General features: G+C 43.5%; 1 protein-coding gene across 4 annotated transcripts in view; it reads right to left on the reverse strand.

The window, feature by feature from the left end:
* Positions 1-23120, reverse strand: part of SLC23A2 (solute carrier family 23 member 2) — a 135165-nt gene extending 112045 nt beyond the window's left edge. For 3 of the 4 annotated variants that reach the window (XM_047068026.1, XM_047068023.1, XM_047068025.1), the window contains exon 1: positions 23039-23120. The gene's annotated coding sequence lies outside the window, so the exon portion shown is untranslated. The remainder of the gene's footprint in view (positions 1-23038) is intronic. The other variant, XM_047068024.1, reaches the window with a different exon arrangement.
* Positions 23121-23451: the final 331 nt, after the last annotated feature.

Genomic DNA, 23451 nt, shown 5'->3' on the forward strand with positions numbered 1-23451 from the left:
ACATCCCTGATGGCACTATAATAGAGTCTGGGGACACTGATCATTTATCCCTATTAGATCAGCTACCATCCTCTTTATGGGCAGATTCCCCAACTGATACTGGCAGAATTCACAGTGCACCTCCCATCAAGATTCAAACAGATCCTTCAACACCTCTCCCCAGAGCTAATACCCTATAAGTAAAAAAGCCCTTTAAGACATCAAGCCCGTAATAGGAGACCAGAGACTCAGGGCCTTTTTATCCCCTGCACTAGTCCCTGTGATACCCCCATTTTATCTGTCAGAAGACCCAGTGGCTAAGGATGGAGGTTAGTCCAGGACCTCAGAGCAATAAATAACACTCTCCCTTGGCACCCCATTGTTCCTAACCCCCACACACTGACATCCATCCCCACTGAAAGCAAATTCTTTACTCTAACTGTTCTATACAGTGCATTTTTAGTCTCCAGTTGATAAGGACAGCCAGTATCTTCTTGTTTTCATTTGGGAAGAACAGTACTATACCTGGACAGTAATGCTCCAGGGTTATACAGATAATCCTTCTTAACTTTTGCAAACCTTAAAAGCTGATTTGGAAGATATAAAATCTTCTGCAGGCTCTGGTTGGTTACAACATGTAGATGATTTGCTTCTCTGCTCCCTTTCTCAAACCTCTTCACAGGAGACAGCATTCACCTGTTAAAACTTTTGGCCTTAAAAGGACAAAGTCTTTAAAGAAAAACTGCAGTTTGCTCAAGCTAAAGTTCATCTGAGGGCACCTGATTTCAGAACAAGGCCTACACTTAGATCCAGGTAGCTTTCGTGGCATCCTGAACTTCCCAAAACCTACAACTAAATGCCAATTACAAAGTTTTCTTGGACTGGCTGTCTACTGTCGAAATTGGGATTCCAAACTTCTCTCTTACAGCTCAAGCTCTATAGGCTTTACTAAAAACTGACAAACCTGACTGCATCATTTGGAAAGAATGAGAAGACCTAGCTTCGGAGACTTCATAAAGGAAAGTCTAATAAAGCCTCTTGCCCTCAGAGATCCTAATTATCAACTCCCCTTTTCTCATTGTTTGTGAGAGGGAAGAAAATGCCCTTGGAGTACTTGCCCAAAAACATGGGGGACCATCACTGACCCTTGGGGTCTTAGAACCAAGCACTGGAGCAGCCCATGGCCAGGGATCTCCCTCCTTGCCTCAGGGCCATTCCTGCCACTGCCCTTCTAGTTAAGGCCCGTGAAGGGTCACAGGCCTCCCTCTAAGCACACTTGTGCCGCGTACAGAGAAGCCCCCCTAAATCCTCACCACTGCACTCACCCAGGAGATCCCCCTAACTGTTCCTCATATAACTCCTCCTCACTGCAAGAACCTTAACCCTGCTATTCACCCTCCTCCCTGGCAGAGACCACTCACAACTGCTTCAGACGGACAGATCACCTCTTGACTCCCTGTGACTGTTTATAGGAACCTCCTCTAACCGATGCAGATTTTTCATGGTGTCCCGATGGTTCTTACTTAAAGGATGAAAATGGCAAATCCTGTGCTGGGAATGACTCCTTTTGAAGCCACCGAGGCAGCACTTTTACCTTTCGCTATCTCAGCCAGCCCAACAGGCCAAGTTCTATACTTGTACCTTGGCCAAAGGTAAAACCACAAACATTTATACCCATAGCTGATATACCTTTGAGGTAGCTCAGGAATCTGGAATGGTACCCAACAATGAGGTGCTCTCACCTCCAATGGGGATAAAATTTTAAATGGTTCCTATGTCCAAATTTTATCAAATGCCACACTTTGGCCAGATACTCTTTTATTAAAGTTCCTCAGCATTCTAGACTCCACTCTCTGGAGGCCAAAGGAAACCACCTCGCTGATATTTCCACCAAAGCACTGCTCTCAAAGCAATCAAGAGCCAAACCTCTGTCACAGTCCAAAGGGATATTCTCCCAAATGAAGATTTTGAAAAACTGACCAGAAACGCCCAGTAACTGGCTCCAGAAAAGGAAAAATACTGAGAACCTAATCACTGTTGGTTTGATAAAAAGAACTGTGGGTTAGACCAAATAATCTGGCCGAATTCATGGACCAATATTGGTGGGGAAATAAAGCTACAAAAAGTGTCTACCCCACTTGTCCCATGTATCCAAAACACAACGCAGAAAAAAGTGCTCACACCGCTCATTTTAAATTACCTAAGGGGCCATTCAAGTTTTGGTAAATGTATTTCATACAGCTACCCCCATCTCATGGATTTAAGTACGTTTTAGTAATGGTTTGTAGGTCTTCTCACTGGACCAAAGCTCTCTTGTAGACAGACCACTGCTACTTGTGTAGATAAAATTTTGCTAGAAAAAAATTATAACGGGACACCTAGGTAGCTCAGTCGGTTGAGTGTCCGACTTCGGCTCAGGCCATGATCTCATGTTCTGTGGGTTCAAGCCCTCCATCAGGCTCTGTGCTGACAGCTTGCTCAGCGCCTGGAGCCTGCTTCGGATTCTGTGTCTTCTCTCTCTGCCCCTCCCCCACTCGCGCTCTGTCTCTCAAAAATAAATAAATGTAAAAAAAAAAATTAAAGAAAAAATTATACCAATGTGGAGAAGCCCTCTTTAACTTCATAGTCCTCAAGGAACCCATTTCACCAGGTGCTTGAATAAGTCCGTGCTGTTTCACCAGTTTTACAATACTCACTGGGCAATACCATTCTCAATCCTCAGGTTGGTCAAATGCACTAAGGACACTATTAAGACTCAATCAGCAAAATTTACAGAGACCTCCCATATCATCTTGGCCTAAAGCATTCCCACTGGCCGTTCTTAACTCAGATTCACCCCTTCGGAACTCACAGACTTTTACCCTTTGAGATAGTCAGAGAAGGTCCAATGCACTTGGCCCCTGACTCCTTTGACCCACAATTAATAAAGATACACTTCGGGGACGACTGGGTGGCTCAGTCAGTTTAGCGTCCGACTTTGGCTCAAGTCATGATCTTACAGTTTGTGAGTTCAAGCCCTGTGTCTGGCTCTGAGCTGACGGCTCAGAGCCTGTCAGCTCAGAGCCTGGATCCTGCTTCGGATTCTGTGTCTCCCTCCCTCCCTCCCTCGCACTCTGTCTCTGTCTCTGTCTCTGTCTCTCTCTCTCTCTCTCTCTCAAAAATAAACACACACACAAAAAAGATATACTTCAATATTGTAAAGGCCTAACTGCTCCTACTAAAAATAACCAGAAGATTGATAGAGCAATTTCACCATGCACTCTTGAGAGATGAAGACAAGTATCACACCTTAATGCCTGGGTGGCTCGGTTAGGCATTCGAATCTTGGTCTCAGCTCAGGTGATGATCTCACAGTTTGTGAGTTAGATCCCCACATCAGGCTCTGTGCTGCCAGTGGGCAGCCTGCTTGGGATTCTCCCTCTCTTCCTCCCTCTCTGCCCCTCCCTTGCTCACATTCTCTCTCAAAATAAATAAATAAATATTTATAATTTTTATAATATAAATTTTTCATAATATAAAAAAATTTATAATTTTTATAATCAAAATTAAAAAAAAAAAGAAAAGCATCACACCTTGCAACTGGAGATTTTATCTATTAGAAAAGACACCTCCAGAAAGAGTCTCTTCAACTTCACTGGAAAGGCCCCTCTTACGTACTGCTAACCAACCCTTGTGCTGCCAAACTCCAGGGAATAGACTCTTAGATTCATGGACATGTCTAAAGAAAGCAAACTGAGTGGACCTACACACCATCTGATGACCTGAAAGTAAAGATTTCCCTGTATTGAAGCAGACGACATCTGAGGAGACAGCTTCCTCAAGAAGCCAGGTCTGGTAGAAGGCTCAGGATACAAAGTCTCTCTTTTTCATTTGGACTATTGTTAACCGACTCTGGATTCTTTTCCAAAACTCGTGGTTTCTGAATTTCAGTTTTACTGTACTATTGACACATTTGGTTAGAACAGTTTTCTTGAGATAACAATACTGTTTTATAATGTCTTTGAAGTTTTGTTGTTTTGCAAAAAGCCCACCAACTGCTGCTTCATGCTTATACCTGCACTGTATCTTCCCAAATGGACTCGGTTAATTCTCAGATTCTCACTATTCTGCTTTCATGACTGCTCAACGGGTGACTCCTCATCTGCATACAGGACTCTGGGTTTGCCTCTGGAGGGGGATCTTTTCTCCTCTAAACTGGAATGAGTGCCAATGAATATTTTTAGTTGGCTACTTTCAGATCTAGGATCCTGTTTTAGAACCACCACACAATTTGGAATTGTCACGTTACTTTTGATTCCATACTTGCTGCCTGTCAAACTCTTCTAACAACGTACCCAAGAAGAGATGATCTCCAACACTTACAATCATGCTAAATATGGACTAGAAGTAGGAGGTACCTGATTGTTCTCCCTGCTCCTCCTCCTTGTTACTCAAATGTGACCTCAGATTTCCAATCCAAATAACTTCCCCCCAGTGTGGGACATTATACCCAGGAAAGGTCTTTCCTAGAACTGAGGGACAAAAGACTCTTGATCAGCAATGCCTTTGGAGAAAGATCATGATCAAAAGGGGGAAAATGTGAAAATTTATAAAGGGAAACTCAATAAAGTGGAGTCAAGAGGCTAGAAAGGGAGCCAGTACCACTGAATGTCAATTGCAGGAAGAACTGTCAATTACAGCCCCCAACAGAAGAATCTCAACAGGAAAGAATCATCAATAACAGACCCCAACAGGGAAAGATGTACACTGCATCTCCCATAAAAAAAAAACAAAAAAACAAAAAAACAAAAAAAAAAACTAACCACCCCCCTGGGACTCAGACAATGACAAACCCTTATGACCCTGGATTCCCACTTTTCTCCAATGGACTTTTCAAAACAACTCCCACCTTCCTCTTGTTTCTCTGTAAAATAACCTGTTCCTCCTTTATCTGCTGGGCATAGCTTGCATGTCCAAAGTTGCAAGTCTTGGCTATTCCAGAATATATCCATTTTTGCCGGTAAAGTAACTTTTATTTTTAAGATTAACACATCATACCTGTGCAATTATCTTCATAACCACCCTCCGAACTAACTACTGGGTCCACACTTTACAAGTCAGAACCCAAGAAGGGAAAGGCCTGGTCTGGGTCCTGGAGCTTCTAAGATAGATGACAGTAGGGGTCAGAGCCCATTACACCCATGACAACGGAGCCCTCACCTTTATAACTCTACATTGCTTTCAGTGCCGCCACTAGAATAAACTGCTAATGCTGTTTTTAATAGGGAAAACAGAAGAGACAATTTGATTTCTTAAAAATCACCTTCTTTTAAAGCGTCTTACAAACGTATTAATATACATCGGAAGGATGCTTATAAAAAAGCTGGGTCACATTCCACTTTTTAGGCTGGGTTATCAATAGGTACACAGATATTCATTTTCTTGTTTATTAAATGAATGTGTTTTTTATACTCTTGTACCTATGCAGAGGCATCACAATAAAAAAGAACCCAGAGCCTGACCTGGGGAGCTATCTCTGAAACAGCTGGCAAGGCACCAGTCACCAGCCTGGCCCTCCATTATAAAGAAAAATACAAGGGTGCCTGGGTGGTTGAGTTGGTTGAGTGTCCGACTCTTGATTTCAGCTCATGATCTCGCGGTTCATGAATTCGAGCCCTGACATCAGGCTCTGTGCTGACAATGTGGAGCTTGCTTGGGATTCTCTCCCGCTTCCTCTCTCTGCCTCCCCCCACTCCCTCTCTCAAAATAAACAAACTTAAACGTAAAATCACACAGGTGATGACAGTTTAGCCAGATACCAACAAGTTCTTTTTGTTAGAAAAAGTTAGCTGTGTCTACGGACATACCACCCTGAACGCGCCCAATCTCGTCTTATCTCGGAAGCTAAGCAGGGTCGAGCCTGGTTAGTACTTGGATGGGAGAAAAAATTAGCTGTGAGTCAATTTTTTTTTTTTTTTTTTTTTGAATGTTGTGAATCTTCCAACTCCACAGTTTGTTTTGGAGCAAGTTAGCATCACAATCACTGATCTTCTAGAGGTAGATAACACAAATGCCATCAGACTTGTACCATCCAGCCTTCAATAAGCCTCCAGTGATCCTATTTTTTTAATTTCAGAAACTAAACATTGGTCTTTTGCTGTTTGGAACAAAAAAATTACTACTTATTTTAATGGATTAGAATATGAATGGAGAAGTTATTTTTCTCTTGCTAAAACATTTTGCATTCAAAGAGGAAAAACAAGGTAATTTATTGCCCAAAATAAAATCTTCATAACCACAAATCTATTTTAAGCTATGTTTATTAAAAATTTAGAGTCAGAAGGGAAGCACAAAGGCAACTTCCATCAATGAAGATTAGTCAAGAAGACAAAGAATGGAAATAACAGAAAAAAAATAACAAAAGAAAAGCTTTAAAAGAACAGCTTATTTTTGGTTAAACTGAAATTATATATTTTGTCCTTTGAGAAATGCAAGTTGCACAATATGTATAGTATAATCCCATTTTTATTAAAAGTGTAATTATACAGAACATATTTGTGGACATAAGAAAGGGCTGGAAAGAATAAAGATCAAACTGCCTTGAAGTATAGGGGGTAAAAGAGGCTGTGTGACTTTCAAAATTTGCTTTATCCAATTCTGACAAGTTAGAATTATTTTCCAACACGTGTATGCTTCTTTTGTAAATCCTTTAAAACGCTAAAAATAAAAGAAAAAAAAGTAAGAAAAAAAGTTTCCATGAGGGCAAAGCTGCAATTAACAAAATCACTTTAGCTGGAAATCAAGAGAAAAATTATAGAAGGGCGAGTGCAAGTACTATGACCCCATGAAGATTTGTTTTTGGAAAGTATTTTTTAAGCTGATTAGTACAACCAGTGTCTGGAAAGACTGGCTTTCTACTTCACTGGACGACTATCAGAGACCAAAACACAGAATTGGGTCATAAGTTTTAATATTGGAAAAATACAAATATATTTTTGAAAGGGGAATTAAGCAGGAGGAGCCGAACAGAAACAAGACTGAGTTATCAGGGCGCATCCTTGAACTTCTGTCCTGGTGCCAGCCAGCACCCCTCCCCTTCGTGTGCCACCACACTCGACATGAAGACCTGCCCTTTGCACGCAAGGTTACAACACTGAGATCAAAGCCCGGGGCACTGTGAGCAGCTCAGAGGAAACGTCACTTGGGAGCTCAATGACGCACCACCTGACTGTCCCCCACAAAGGCCACTGTGAACGCACAAGAAAACATTCACAGGGCTTCTCTACACTCTTAATTGAGGCGTGCAAAGGTATTAAAAGCTATGATTTTCAGGCTTTGATTTCACAGAGAAAAAAAAATCCAAAAAATTGGGGGAGGGGGAATAACATCCATATTCGTATAACTGTCATCTCTATATTTTAGCATTTCCTTAAAAAAGGATGTTAATACTTTAGAAGCAGGAAGGATATAGCCCCGGGGGCCAGTACCATTCACAGGCCAGAAACTAAGCAACCAAATCATTTTGTCAATTTAGTAAACGCCAAAAAAGCTGACAAAATACCTACCTACCTAATTCAAAAAAGAAAAAAACCTCTTCAATGAAAATTAAAATACCTGTGGAACAGGACAGCGAGTATCTTCTGAAAGCAAGAGCCAACACAAGATACTACATACCCTTCATGCTTCTACATGAAATTTGTATTTTTTAAAGGACTTAACAAAGGAAGCACATGTATGTACCCCAAAATCTAAATGAAATGGACAATTTTTTTAGGAAAAAAAAAATTTTAAGCCTGAATTAACAGTAAACGAATAGACAAAATTAAAAAAGCAAAGACCTAGGCTTGAAAAAGGTGCCAGGCTCATACAAAATTCACAGGCCAGTTATATCCTATCCTTCCTGGTAAAGAAATAGGAAATGGGAAACCTTCCCAACTCCTTCTGGGAAAACTGACAAGCTAACAAAGAAAGCACAAGAGAAGAAAACTGTATGTTAACTTCATTTGCCAGTCCTAGATTTTTTTTTTTTAACGTTTGCAAATTTGACATGCAAAGAATGACATCTGGTTTCAATCTTGATTTCTTTGATCCATGTATCTATAGTTCTCTTATGAACTGTAAAGTGCCTTTTGTCCACTTTTTCAGTAGGCTTCCTTTTTTCTCTTATTCATTTGTAAGAGCTCCTTAACAAATTAAGGACATTAATTAACCCTTTGCCATGTTGCAAACATTTTCCCCAGAAAAAAATAAATGACTGCTTTTTCCTCTCTGTCACTTGAAATAAAGGATTTATTTATTTATTTTTTTTAATCTCTCTAAAGTCAAATCTAACATCTTTTTGCAATTGCTTCTAATACTTTCAGGCTTAGGAAGTCCCTCGTCATTCCAAGATCAGAGAAATATTCGCCTTCATTTTCAGCTAGATGTTTTTGGTCAAAATCATTTTAAAATAGGGGCGCCTGGGTGGCGCAGTTGGTTAAGCGTCCGACTTCAGCCAGGTCACGATCTCACGGTCTGTGAGTTCGAGCCCCGCGTCGGGCTCTGGGCTGATGGCTCGGAGCCTGGAGCCTGTTTCCGATTCTGTGTCTCCCTCTCTCTCTGCCCCTCCCCCGTTCATGCTCTGTCTCTCTCTGTCCCAAAAATAAAAACGTTGAAAGAAAAAAATTTTTTAAATGTTTGACATCCACCCCTTTAAAAATGTATATCCAATAAAATCACTGTTCTAAGAAAATACCTAGTGAGTACAATTATAGTCACTTTAGTTGCAGAACAAGTAAATGCCCAATATCTAAGGGCTGGCTAAATGATGACAAGAAAATGCTTTATAATAAAACACTACACAGCCATTCAGGAAAACAGCCATGCTCTATTACTAAGGTGTGGGGGGGGGGAGGGGGGGAGGTCAGAACATACCCCATTTTTATATAAAAACTACACTTATGTGGTAAACCAGGCAGTCTAAATATTCTCCCTAAATATTAAAGGTGATCCTCCCTGGGTGTCAGATTGCATATGAGGTCTTCTTTCTTTTTTTCTTTAACGTTTAGTTATTTTTGAGACAGAGAGAGACAGAGCATGAACAGGGGAGGGGCAGAGAGAGAGAGTGAGACACAGAATCTGAAACAGGCTCCAGGCTCTGAGCCGTCAGCACAGAGCCCGAAGCGGGGCTCGAACTCACGGACCGTGAGATCATGACCTGAGCCAAAGTCGGACGCTCAACCGACTGAGCCACCCAGGCGCTTCGAGGTCTTATTTCTTTATGCTTTTCTGTTTTACATTACTAATGAACATGTATTTGTGATTAGGAAAAAAAAAAAAAAAGCTTGAAATTCAAGAATACACATACAAAACAAGATAATTTTGCCCACATGCTTAAGTTGCAACTGTCTTTAAAAAAAAATTAAAAATGCCTTTCACTTAACATATTTAATCCCATATTACAAATAGGATAATAATGACTTCATTCAAGAAGAATGGAGGCTTGCCAATCTTCCTAATTACCCAAAGATCTAAGGAGCAATGTCTGATCTATGTTCCTGGCAAAATGACCAAATTAAAAACACGGCCCAATGACAATTATCAGTGGTAATAAGTCAAGCTCAGCTAACACAAACGGTTCCATTTTCCCCTAATAAACTGTGCCTTAGTGCGTGAACAAGTACAGCGGAGTTACGCTGAAAAGCTTACCCCAAAGCTTCCCTTCAGACTGGATGTGCCTGTATCTTCTAATGACCCAACCTCTCTCTGAAACCCCCTATTCTCTGCCTGTTGGTGCCGGGTGTTCCTTAAGCCACCCAGCCTTGACCGCTCAAAGGGACTCCCCTGCTATCGCTCCTCCCATCCTGTACCCATTTCTGGGGCCGCATCACTGTGGAAGACAGGAATAATTTGGGGACAGAACCAGGAGTGTGGGTGAAGAGGGATGACAAGGTTCTCCAGGAACCTTGCTAACCCCAAAGCTAATTCCAAAAGTCCCTAAAACTTCTCCAAAGTGTCTAAGAATGATAACAGATAATGCCTGTAATCAGATTAAAGTAAATCAGGGTCAGAATCCTGAACTCAGAACCAGGGAAGACCTGTGGAGATGGTGATGCCAGGGGTCCCAGCCAGGCTACTTCTTCCCAGGTGTGCCTCAGTACCCTGCCCAAGATGGTGCTCGATAAAGGTGGGTGGGAGAACGAACACAAAAGGTAAATGAGAAATCCCACAGACCCACCAGCCAAGGGCAGTAAGGGGCAGAGAGGGGAAGCAGAGACACAGGCCCAGAGAGAAGCAGAACAGATCCCAAACCAGTCTCACTTCTCAGTAGAAACTGTGGGGAGGCACAGAACGCACCCAGCACCTGCTCTGAGCCCTTGCCACAGGTTATTAACTTTCTGCCCACAACTCCACGGGTTAACAAGACTAATACTACAAACTAGTTAGGACAAGTGTTTCCAGAGACCTGGAATACAAAGAAGTCCGTATTTTGGAAAAAGCCTAAAGGATATAATTAGAAAGAGTCACTTGAGGCTATTATTTAAGTATGATGCAAAAGTCTCAATTTTTTAATAGTACTGGACTTAAAAAGTAAGGAATTAAAGCACAGGAGCTCCATCAACCCCAAACAGACATCATACATACCCAAAGGGAAAAAGCACTAACCACCAAAAGTGTGGAAATATTTTTTAATTTGAGTGGAAAGCTCCTAAGTGACATCCAGCCCCACTTTCTGGCTGTTTAGAATAACAGCACCCAACTGCCAGGTGATCCCACTTACAGTTCTCATTTATTGGGACCAGGATGTTGAAAAATCTCCAAGTTCATTTTTAACTTTTTAAAATTCAGCTGATTATTCTCCTCATACTTTGACAGGCAGATGTGAAATCTAAAAAACTTATTTTAGGCAAAATCACATCCTGACAGATTTTTATTCATCTTCAAGAAAATATTTCATTTGAAACTTTCAAGTCTGAAAAATGAGATTTTTATTTTGAAAACGGAAGCCCCCAAAATGATCTACAAGTAAAACTTCTTGAACGGATCATAAAATTACAAGACAAAATGGGAAACATATTTGCAACATTAATTAAAGTGTTAATATCCTGGTTGTAAAAAGAACTGCTATAAATCACCAGGAAAAAGATGAACACAAAACTAGAAAAATTAGTAAAGGAAATAAATAACCCAAACAAAATACAAATGGCCCAAAACCTAACGAAGAAGTGTTCAAACTCCAAGTTATCAAAGAAAAGCAGAATAAACAATGATTCTATTCTCCGGCCAAATTGGTAAGAAAGAAAAAAGAAAAGGAAAGAGAACAGGAATGTTCAACTATGGCAATAATTCCCAGTCCGTTAACCTGGATGCATCTTATGTATGTAACAAAGCCTTAAAAAATGCAAATGATGTCCCTTCCAAAAAGTAGTCTAAAGAAATAATCTGAAAAATGCACACAGATTTCCATACAAGGCTGTTCACTATTGTATTATGTTCCCCACAGCAAAAAACGGCTCATAAGCTAAATGCCCAACAATAGAAGGATTTGTCAAATAAAACATGATGCATTCAGCACAAATGAGCTGTTAAAAGCCATGTTTTAAAGGGCTATTTAATGATTTAGTCATATGCCTAAAGTACATTGCTAAATAAAAAAAGAAATTGGTTTAAAAAGGCCCCGTATCTCTACTTTAAAATACAAATATCCATGTGCGCTTATAAGTACACAAACGAGAAAATTTTACTTTCAAATAAACCAGAAAAAAAAAATTCAAATGAGTAAAATAAGCTAGTTTGTGTGTGTTTTCACCACAGTCCTAATTTCCCTTAATATTCTAAGACAGGACACCAGTTCCACTTCAGATGGCTTTTCAGTAATTCTGACCATAGCTTTACACACTTCCAACCAAGAATTCTAACCAAGAGCTTCAGTGTTCTTTAAGGGACAATCCCTAAAATAGCTGTGCATTTCCTCCATATTCTTCTCAGATCAGTCCATTTCCAAAGGCAAAAGACACAAAAATTCCTGAGAAATGACCCTCTCCAGGACTGCTCTATTCTTGCTCTCTATACAGACCAGAGACAACTACCCACACCCAGAAGTCCAAAGCAAAATGATTTCATTTCTCCAGAGGACAATGTTAGCGAGCAGATTAAGAAAAAGTACACAGACCTAACACATTCCTCACCTAAGTGACCAAATGTTTCACGCATGTGGCTCTGCAGCTATAGTATGCACATTCCCATCCCGTAATATGTTCAGCTAACTATGCACAGGCTTTAAAAGGGGTATCTATATGCACTTCAGTTCTCTTACTGCAATGGTTCTCAACCCTGGCTGCACACTGGAATCACCTGGGAGAATTTTTTCTCTTAATCTCAACACTCAGGCTGGACTCCTGATCAAGGGCACCTCAGCCTCTGGGATGAGACCACGTGGATATAAAGTACTCTGGATGATTCCAATTTGCTGTCAAGGTTGAGAACCATTGACTTGAAGCAGGTTTTTCAAATAATAGATAATAAACCCATGAACAAAATTAAAAAATGGAATGGACTAGATAGGCTAGAATATCTGGATACATGCTCCTAGTGCAAATAGATATTATCTCATGAAATTTTTCTGTTAAAAATATGTAGTTCTTGGCAATACTACCCAGACTGATCTACAGATTCAATGCAATCACTTATCAAAATCCCATCTGCCTTTCTGGCAAAAATTGACAAACGAATCCTAAAATTCAAATAAAAATGCAAACGACTCAGAATAGCCAAAACAGTCTTGAAAAAGAACAAAACTGGAGGAATCGCGTTTTCTAATTTCAAAACTAAATACAAACCTATACTAATTAAGACATGCTGGTAGAAGGATGGACAGACAGATCTATGGGGGTAGAATGGAGAATACAGAATAAACCTTAACATTCATGGTCAGGTGATTTTCAACGGTGCCAGGACAATTCAGTGAGGAAAGAATGGCCTTTTCAACAAATGGTGCTGAGAGAACTGGAAATCACCATAAGTGAATGAAGTTGGACCCCTACCTCACACCATATACAAAAATTAACTCAAAAGTGATCAAAGATCTAAATCCAGAAGATAAAACTCTTGGGGCACCTGGGCGGCTCAGTCAGTTAAGCGTCCAACTTTAGCTCAGGTCATGATTTCACAGTTCAGGAGTTGAGTCCCGCATCGGGCTCTATGCTGTCGATGCAGAGCCCGCTTCATACCCTCTGTCTCCCTCTCTTTTTGCCCCTCCCCTGCTTGCTTTCAAAAATAAACAAACATTAAAAATAATAATAAAAGATAAAACTCTTAGGGGCACCTGGCTGGGTCAGTCAGAAGGGCATGTGACTCTTGATTTCAGGTTCCTGAGTTCAAAACCCACATCAGGTGTAGAGGTAACTTTAAATAAATTAATTAATTAAATAAAACTCTTAGAAAATATAGGGGTAACATACAAGAAATGGTAAATTTTTGTGACTTTGTGATTTGGGGTTAGGCAATGGTTTCTTAGATATGACATATTAAAAAAATAAAAAAAAAGAACAAAAAAATAAGTGAGACTCCAACCAGAATTAAAAACTTTTGTGTTTCAAAAGGACAGAAACACAAAGTAAAAGGACAATCCACAAAATGGGGGAAATTTACAAATTATATATCAGGTAAGAGACTGGTACCTAAAACCTATTAATAAAATGACAATGACCCAATTAAAAAGTGGGCAAAGGATTTGACAGACATTTCTCTACAGAGGACATATAAATGGCCAATAAGCACATGAAAAGATGCTCCACCTCATTAGTTATTAGGGAAATGCAAATAAGATCCACAATGAGGTAACACTTCAAACCCAACAGAATGAGTATAATCAAAGAGACAATGACAAGTGTTGGTGAGGATGTGGAGAAATGACAACTGTCAGACTGCCGACCCACCTACTTCGGAAAAGTTTGTTAGTTCCTGAAGATGTTGAACACAGAATCACCGTACGACCCAGTACTTCCACCCTTTGATATTTAACCAAAAGAACTGAAACATGATCACACAAAAACCTGTACAGGAACATTCACAGAAGCATTATTCATAACAGCTACAATGCAGGAACACCCCAGATGTTCATCAACTAACCAGTAAACAATACAGCAGTGATACATGCCATGACATGGATAAACCATAAAAACATGCTACAAAACAATCACAAAAGGACACATAGGTAGGATTCCATTTATATGAAGTATCCAGATAAAGCAAATCCATAGAAATAGTGTAGGTTAGTGGTTGCCAGAGGCTGAAGGGAGAGAAGCATGGGGAGCCACCACTGAAATAGGCACGCGATTCCTTCATGGGAGGATAAAAACGTTCTGAGAGAGCAGTGGGTTACATACAACTCAGTGAATATACTAACACAACAGAAGCATATCCTTTAAACGGGTGGGTTTTACGGAATAATAATTCAATAAAACTTTTTTTTTTGAAGGTTCCTCTGTGTCAAGAGTTTCCTCCCCATCATTCGCTCCTTACCATAACACAGTATGGATAAATAACCTCTCAAACTCACAAGCAGAGCCATGTACAGATTTCACGACCAGATCACAAAATCAATGTAGAGCACCACAACGAATTTTTTCATGAAATAGGAATACAAAATTTCAGAATACACAGCATACAAGGTTATGCGTGTTTTTTTGTGAAACTTTGAGATGCACACAAGCACACTTGATGTATATATACTTATCAATGAAAAGGAGTCAAAGCTGTCTGGAAAACAGGAGTTGACTGACACCTGACACCAATTCAAAAAACAAAAAAAGAGGAGATCTTAGAGTTGAAAACAGAAAGTGAAGAAAAAGTTGAAGCCATTTTGGAGCAGCACCCTAGGCACTGAACTAAATGCTAGAAAAAGAGTTGGACCCCGTCTGCTTTTACTGCCCAAGTAATAAGACTCCCTACCCCACCCACCTGCCAGGGCCTCTCAAGGGGTTCAGAGCAGCATCTGGGGCCACTGGTAGGGGAGTCCACAGCAGACCCACAGGGAGCTCAAGGGGTGAGGGTGCAAACCCATCATTTAAGAAGGCGGGGGGGGGGGGGGGGGGGCGCGGCACACACAGGCTGCAGGATGGGCAGCCTAGACAAGGGCCTGAACTCACAGTGGGTGTCAGGAGGCAGGTGCAAAAGGCAGAACTTCAACAGAAGAGGCAAATCGACATTGCTAGAGTATTCAGTGTATCTTCACAAGGATGAAAGAGTAAAGGAAGGGAAACAAGAACCCACAAATACTTCTCGAAGGGAGAGCACATTTTCAAAGCCTGTGGGTCAGAATCCCAGACACAAAAGATGCCAACAGCTGCACAATACGACAGCATGGTTAGAAAATAGAAGCCCTTGGGATGAACCTGAAGGAAAGATATAACTCATATAATTTCTCCTGGCAAGAAATTTGAGGTCATCCTCAAATCAGCAGGGAAGCTGAACTTCTTTGGAGAATTACCACAATAACAGGGACAGAGACGGCTGAGGATTTTTGTGGTGTACAAAATTCCAGGGTCAATGTCAAGGTGACAAACTGTTCATTCAAAACCATTATGTATAAATACTGCAATTTAGTGAAAGACCTTTAAAATAGGACACTTCTTTAATATCATTAAAGACTATATACAATAACGCATTCCAGTAAAAATTGACTAAAAGGACTGTTACATTAAAATATGTTCTAGGTGCGCCTTGGTGGCTCAGTTGGTTAACAGTCCAACTTCGGCTTAGGTCAGGATCTTGCGGTTCACGAGTTCGAACCCGGCATCAGGCTCTGTGCTGAGCGCCTGGAACCTCCTTCAGATTCTGTGTCTCCCTCTCTCTGCCCCTTCCCCGGCTCACACTCTGGCTCTCTCTCAAAAATAAACATTTTTTAAAAAATCTGTAAGTACTCTACAATTTATTAAGAAAAATGTGTAAGAAAAAAAAATCCAAATGACCATATTATTGCCTAAGAAACTCAAGAATCAACTGAAAAATAAGAACAACAGAGTTTGGTTAAGTACAACAGCAGACACAGTGCCATTTCATTTTCGTCACAGATACACAGAAGGACATGCGTCTGTCCCCCGTGCCTCTGGGACAAGCCAACAGACTGTGGGAGCAAATACTGCTACTTCCAAGCCTAGCCTGTGAAACAATCTTCCACGCACAGAATTCCACGGCAAACTTAGAAGCCACATTATGAAGTCAGCAGTAAGATGGAAAGAGCCTAGATCCGTAACTCGCCACACTTGAGGAAAACAACCCAAAAAAATGTAAGAAATAACTTTATTTTGTTAGAATACATATAGCACATATAGAACACACATAGCATAACCACCCTGAGTTAATACAGGTGGTTGGTCAGAACAATTCACTATTATAAAGATGACAAGTCTCCCCAAATTAATTTACATACATTTAATAAAATGTCCCATTATTTTGAAACCCTAAACTGAAAAATACAGGAAAAAAAAATTGAGCATAGGCACTATCAGACAGCAAAGCCTACTATTAAGTAATTATAACGATGAAAATAGCTAGGTCATGGCAAAGGAATAGACAGATAAATGGAACAAAAGAGTAAGTCCCACAACAGATCTCCAGATTCAGCATATGATTAAGGTGTCATTTTAACTTAATAAGGATGAATTAATGAATAAATGGTGCTAGGAAAAATGTAGAGAAAAAATAATCCTTACTCCATGCCACACTCCAATAGTTATTAAATTATAGCCACATATTTTTCAAAAGAATGAAGACACATATAAAGGAATATTAAAATGTCAGGATAGAGAAAGCACAAGAAAGAAAAAGACTGACAGATCTGAATTCAAAGCATAGACAAATATTTGCAACTTATGACAAAAAAATGCAAATCTTAATGGCTTATTTCTCAAACAGAGTGAAGCAGGATTAAAATAACATATCCAGTAGCATCAACTTTACTCAAAGATTAAGGACAAAAAATGTTCCATATTAAACCAAGCACTGATGTTGCTGGAATAGAATAAAAAATTCACGTTATTTTTAGATAAAACAGAAGACTTAAAAGAAGTGTCATGCGTGTTATACTCCCTAACACTTCAAAATATGCATATATTCCCCATATCATACTTTTGTGGAATAATTTGCGAATCAATGTCTTAATATATGAAGAGCTCTTGATAAAATATGAATTCAATAGAAAATATTCAGCACTGATCTCATACATCCATACTGTGAAGCAGAGGTAATCAAACTTTTTCTATAAAGGGCCAGACAACAATTATTTTAGGCCTGCAGGTCATATGGGGTCTTGAACGCACATGGCTGTGTTTCAATAAAACTTGATTTGCACAGGGGCCAGTGGTTCTCCCACCAGCAGCATCCTCATCACTGGGAACTGGTTAGAAATGCAAATTACTGGGCCCCACCTCCAGACCTTCTGAATGAGAAACTCTCCAGTTTGAGTTCAACATGTTAGACAGGGAAGAGACTGCACCCCCAGCCAGTCGATTTGCCTTTGGTGACAACAAATAATTTAGCCAGCACCGAATAGGGAACAAGAAAGCCAAAGCAACGGGAGGCTGAAATTCCAACTACAGTACCAATGTAGAAGAAACAGCATTTCCAGCAGTGCTCTTCATCAGAAGTGGGGGGGGGGGGGGGGGCCTTGGGGCACCTGGGTGTCTCAGTGGGTTGGGCATCCGACTTCGGCTCAGGTCATGATCTCACAGTTCATGAGTTCGAGCCCCACATCAGGCTCTGTACTCTCAGCTCAGAGCCTGGAGCCTGCTTCGGATTCTGTGTCTCCCTCTCTCTCTGCCCCTCCCCCATTTGTGCTCTCTCTCTCAGAAATAAACATTAAAAAAACTTTTTAAAGAAAAGTAGGTGGAGAAGACCATCCAGAGTCCTAATACCAAGACCTCCTTGATGAAGTGATGCTCCGGGATGAAAAAGCTAATGCAAGTTTAATAAAATGAAGCTGGTGGCAAAGGGCTGCTGCCTCAAAGAGAGACCATGTAAAAGAAAGGTGCATGTGTTGGGGGAGAGGGGCTATGGAAAATTCCTACAGGAAATGACGAAGGAATAGAAGGAGCGAAGGACCCAAGCTGGGGTATACAGAGGAAAATACCATAGCCAGGAATGAAAAACAGGCCAGGTAAGAGGAAGGCAGGAAAAAGGAAGAAGGATCCAGATCTTGGCATCCTCAGCTGTAAAGCAGAAACAAGAGTTAATACCTAGTTCATAGGGCTGCTGTGATTAAAGGGCATTAGTGAACACAGGAGGTGCTAGGCGGAGCACCTGGCACCCACCACCAGCTTCTTTGCCCTCTTCTAGGCCAACAGGAACCTGAAAACCCAGAGCTTCAGACAAGACCAGGGAATGGCATAGGATCTCAGAGGGCCCCAAGGATAACTGGAGCTTAAGAGCAGAAACCGAGACCCAAGAGTTTATTCTGGTAAATTAACCAAACTCCAGTTTCTTCATCAATAAAACGAAGCCCAGACAGAAGCACTCCGCCTGCCAGTTGCTGGGACTAACGATAATGACCTCAGGTGCTCAGCACCTAACCGATGCATACTGGCGCTGTCGTTACTGCACTGGCCCTATCTCACAGGGCCCACCGTCTAGTCTTTGTTGGGTCTTCTCTACCACCTGGAGAGGCTCCTAGAGGGGAAGTGCATTTTGTTAAACTGAGCTCACACTCGACTGAGAAGATGGGGGGATTTGGCTGTGTAAGATTCACACTGAGGGGGGCGCCTGGGTGGCGCAGTCGGTTAAGCGTCCGACTTCAGCCAGGTCACGATCTCGCGGTCCATGAGTTCGAGCCCCGCGTCAGGCTCTGGGCTGATGGCTCAGAGCCTGGAGCCTGTTTCCGATTCTGTGTCTCCCTCTCTCTCTGCCCCTCCCCCGTTCATGCTCTGTCTCTCTCTGTCCCAAAAATAAATAAACGTTGAAAAAAAAAAAATTAAAAAAAAAAAAAAAAAAGATTCACACTGAGAGTGAACTGAGAGGTGGCCGTCCAGAAGGGTGAGTCTGCACCAGACACTCACTAAGATGCCCCAGGACAACTGACACCAGGGCGCCACTTCGGCCAAAACCTAGGAGAAGAACTGTATGTGAAGAAGGCTTTCCTGACCAGAGAAAACCATGGTTTGGGGCAGCCAGGCAAGCAAAGGCCCAAGGCCACTCTGATGCCCTTACAGAGGGACAGACTCCTGGAGGCTGCAGAGAGAGTATGCATCAACAAGAACTGGGAGTCCAGACAACTGCCAACAGAAAGTGGCTTTGGGCTGCAACCTAAAGCTACTCAGTAGTTCGTGACCATGAGAACACTTGATTTAAATCGCAAATATGCTCCTCTGTGAAATTATACACTGTCCACGACTGTGTTCACTACATGTAAACAGAGGTTTCCCTACAGAGGGTATGTGCAGATCGTGCCTGCCACACTCCCTGGGATACAGGAATTTTCAAAGGTCATTTTTTATGAATCCAGATCTTTGCTTTTTGTGCTATCTTTAGATGCTAGGCCTGCATAACATGTAACCCCACCGAAGCAGCGCAAGAAATGGCTCTTGAATAAATAAGAAGATGGAACTCTCCTTCGTAAGTAAACGTTCAGAGGGCCTTCGAGGCCACCTACACCTGAAGACTTGCTGAGGTCACAGGAGAGAATTAAAACGAAAGGTAATGAGGAATTCTCAAGAAGATTTACATGTCCATGGAGGAGCCCCCCCCCAAAGCACGCACCCTCTCCCTTTATGACTGCATTTGGGTTTGTCAGTTTAGTGTGACAACTTAACCTGAGGAGGAGCTATACCAGCTCCTCAGCCGTCACCGACATCTCAGTCCCTTTCATTCTAAGTGCTCAGGCCAGACCCTGGGCATTGCCCCCAACTTTCTTTCTGGCCTATCGGCAATTTCCTGGGCCCCACCTCAGAATCCCGTCATTTTTGAATACCCTCCGGCTACCCTAGTCTGACCACCACCCTCAGCCCTGCACTAGCAGGTCACACAGCTGCCCTGCCCTCCTTGCTTCTAGTTGATTCTCAAAACAGCAACAACCAGCATGTCCCCGTTAAAAGCTATGTCAGCCCACGTCCCCTCTACTCAAAACCCTCCAAAGGTTTCCATTCCCCTCAAGGTAAAGTCCACAGACCTCACTATGTGTCACATGGCCTTACAAGATCCAACTCCCAAGATCTCTTTGACCTCAAAACCAAACGCTCTCCTCCTGCCTCAGGGCCTTTGCATCTGCTGTTGCCTCCACTGGGAATGCTCCTCCCCCAGATATCATATGACTCACTTCCTCCTGTCTTCACTCAAAGGTGACTCAGGCCTTTCCTGTCTATCCTTCCAAAGTTTCAGCTCCCACCCTAAGTCTTAATACCCTCAATCCTGCCAGATTCTTCTTCAGGGCACCAGATCTCATGGTCTGCCTCCTCACCAGTGTGTGAGCTCCATGTGGGCAGAGAATCTCCAACGAAGCATCCAAAACACCAAAAACATTGCCTGGCACACAGCAGGCTCTCAATAAATGTATTAATTATGTGCAAGTCCTATGAAAAGTATAAGATGGAAGCAAACCTCAGTCATTCGAGAGTCAACAATCTAGACCCTGTGACAAAATAACAGGCTAGAAATAGAAAACCCAGGGAGAAAATCGAAGACAGTGCCATAAAGCACACACAGGGCTCATTTAAATCCCGCGTCAGTAACACACAGCCTAACCTGGAGCAGGAAATGTTCCCCAGCAAAATAAAAAGCCCAGACAGGCAGCCCTCTGAGAAGAGAGTAACTACAAGAACAGCAGGGAGTAAAAATGAATTAATGAGGTTATCTGGTATTGGGAACCGACTGGCATGTTGGGAATTTTATAGGCAAGGCCTGGAAACAGGTCAGGGAAGGACTATAAAATGTTTAAATTAAAAAAGCCTAAGAGGATTAAACAAAAATAAGTTTTTAAAAAGCTTTCATTTACAAGTACAAAGCACTATGTAATTGCAAATTATGACTGCTGACTTTTAATTCCCTTAAGCAAAATGGAAAAATTCCTCAAGCTACCAGTGGTGCCAGAAAGGAGTCCCCAAAAGGATCCCAGATTTGTCTTTAGAGACACTGAATAGGATGGCAATGGCCAACTCAGGATTTCCAATATCCCAGACCTTAGGCTCCTTGAGGGCAAAAGACTGGGTTTTATTCAACAACGATTTGTTCAAACAGCACCTGGCACCAAATTAGCAGCTGGGCTAATGGAAGGCTATGGGAGGCTGCTCCTGAGATACCTAATTTCTGCAGCGCTAAGACCTCTAGCCTTTGCCACACAAACGCCACAGGCAGTGTGGCATGAAACGTAGCAAAACCTCCTACAATATTCTAGCCAGGTGCTTTCATAAGCATTTCTGAAACATCCAGACATTAAAACTCAGCTTAATTAACTTTGCCACAGTCAGAAAACACAACTACTATGCAACCGTGTGTGGGGGGGGGGGGGGGAGACAATATGTAAAGTTTTTGAAATACCTCTTTTCTTAAAAAAAAAAAAAAAAATCACCCCCCACTCGGAGCAAAGAAACCAAGAGAAATGCCCTGGATTTCAAAGAAAGGAGCCAGTCGCCATTTTGACAAAGGAAATGGTCTAGAAAGCAGACAGCTCATGTTCAGGCCGTCAGGTGAAACAGGTAGCTGGCTGGACACACCTGCTCATCTCCTTTAACTAACAGGTGTGCCACGAGGACTTACACGGCACACCCACTGCTGACCATTTAAAAGGCTGGTGCCCAAAAGCCATGACATTTTGGACAAGTGCAATGATCCTGACGGAGTCAACCATAACCCCTTCCAGAATTCAGAATTTCTGACCTGAAAGGCCCTTTCTCAATCTCACCAGATTCAAACACCTTCAGGGCCATCCAGGGAAAGTCCTGTGCAAAGGTGAAAAGGCAGGTGGACACAACTGGAAATGGGGAGGCCCCTGCCCAACAGAATTCAACTACAAAAAACAGAAATAAAAAAGCTCCAGCTACCCTTGATTCTTGTCTCAGGCTTTAGAGAGGAAGAACTGGCCGGGAGAAGTCACATGGCCAATTAATGACAGCTCAAACCAGACTGCCTCGGGACTCCCGGTCTCCTGTCCTCGCACATCACCAGCCTTCTCAGCACACCCAGATGTCAGCAGGGACAGCATCTTCGCCCTCCCATCTTCCAGCATTGCAAGAATAAAAGTAACAGCTCCAGCTGACGCCCCAGACCCAGAAATCCCTTATGGGTGACTTTCTTCCACCTGCAGTTGCCCTCATTTACCCTTTGCCCTGACAATCAAGAATTTCTCATCAGTCATGTTTAAAACCCCCAGCCTGTAGGCCGAGTTCCTGTCAGCTATCCATTCAAGGGTACATCAAGAGTCAAAGGAAGGAGAAAATTCTGAGCCCTTAAAGTAGTCACACTGGAAAAGCTCCATTTCTCCTTCCAGCAAGGCAGCCAACAAGGGGAATCCGCGACCCCCCGGGAAACAGGCCGGGGAGAAAGGCCCTGGGGTCGGGGCAGAAGCTTCTAAAATTACTTGGCGCAGCCTTTGTAGGAGGGAAGGAAGCAAAAAATGTACAAGGCACCCCCCGCCGCCCTCTTGATGGCCCTGAATTCCGGGGGGCGCGGGGATGCCAGCCGCACCTCCCGCGGAGGGATGACGGGGCGAGCGACCCCAGGACGCGCGGGCCGAGGGCCCGGCAGGAAGCGGCGGCAACGGCCAGTCCGGTCCCCGGGGACCCACTTGCCTCCCCGCGGCGCGGCCTGAGGGCCCGAGCGCGCTGAGGCTCGCGCGGCGGGCAGGGTGAGCGCCCGGGGGCCGGGCCGGGTCCGGTGGGGCGGCGGGGACTGGGGGTCGCCGGGCATCCACGGGCCCCGCGGCCAGGCTGGCCCGCGGGTGCGGGGACCCGGGGGAAGGGCCGAGGCTGGGGGGGCGCAGGCCGCGCCGCGGGGCCGGTGACAGCGCTCGGGGGCCGTGCCAGGCCGGCCTCGTGGGCGCGGCGGGCACCTCGCGGCCGGGCCCGGCAGGTGCGGTTCGCCGGCCGGGCGGGGGGCGCGACGGCCCGACTCTCACCTGGCTGCAGCTCGCTGGGCTCCCGACCTGCCGCCGCGCCTCGGCGCCGCAGTGCCCGCCGCCGCCTCCGGTCCCCGCGACAGCCGCCTGCAAAATGGCGCCGCGGAGGGGCGGGCCGGGGGCGGGGAGCCGCGGAGCCGCCCGCCCCCGCGCCGGCCCGGGACCCACCTCCCTCTCCGCCCCAGACCCCCGCCCGCTGTCCTCCCCCCAGGGGAGGGGCCGCCCCCTCTCTCGCGGGGCCCCGGGCGGGGCAGCCGGCTCCCTGCAGCCGCCCCCCACGGCGTTCCCTGCGCCCCCCCCCCCTCCCCCGGTCCCTTATAGCTCCTTCCCCTGCGTGAAAATCGCCCCCCTTCTAGCGCCTTCCCGCCACACCTGCTCCTGGGGCCCACCTGGAAGGCAGAGCGCTCGCCCGG

The sequence above is a fragment of the Lynx rufus genome, unplaced genomic scaffold, assembly GCF_022079265.1.
Source record: "Lynx rufus isolate CCGP_SWC_20201006 ecotype Redwood Valley unplaced genomic scaffold, mLynRuf1.p SCAF_8, whole genome shotgun sequence".
In the NCBI taxonomy this organism is placed as follows: Eukaryota; Metazoa; Chordata; class Mammalia; order Carnivora; family Felidae; genus Lynx; species Lynx rufus.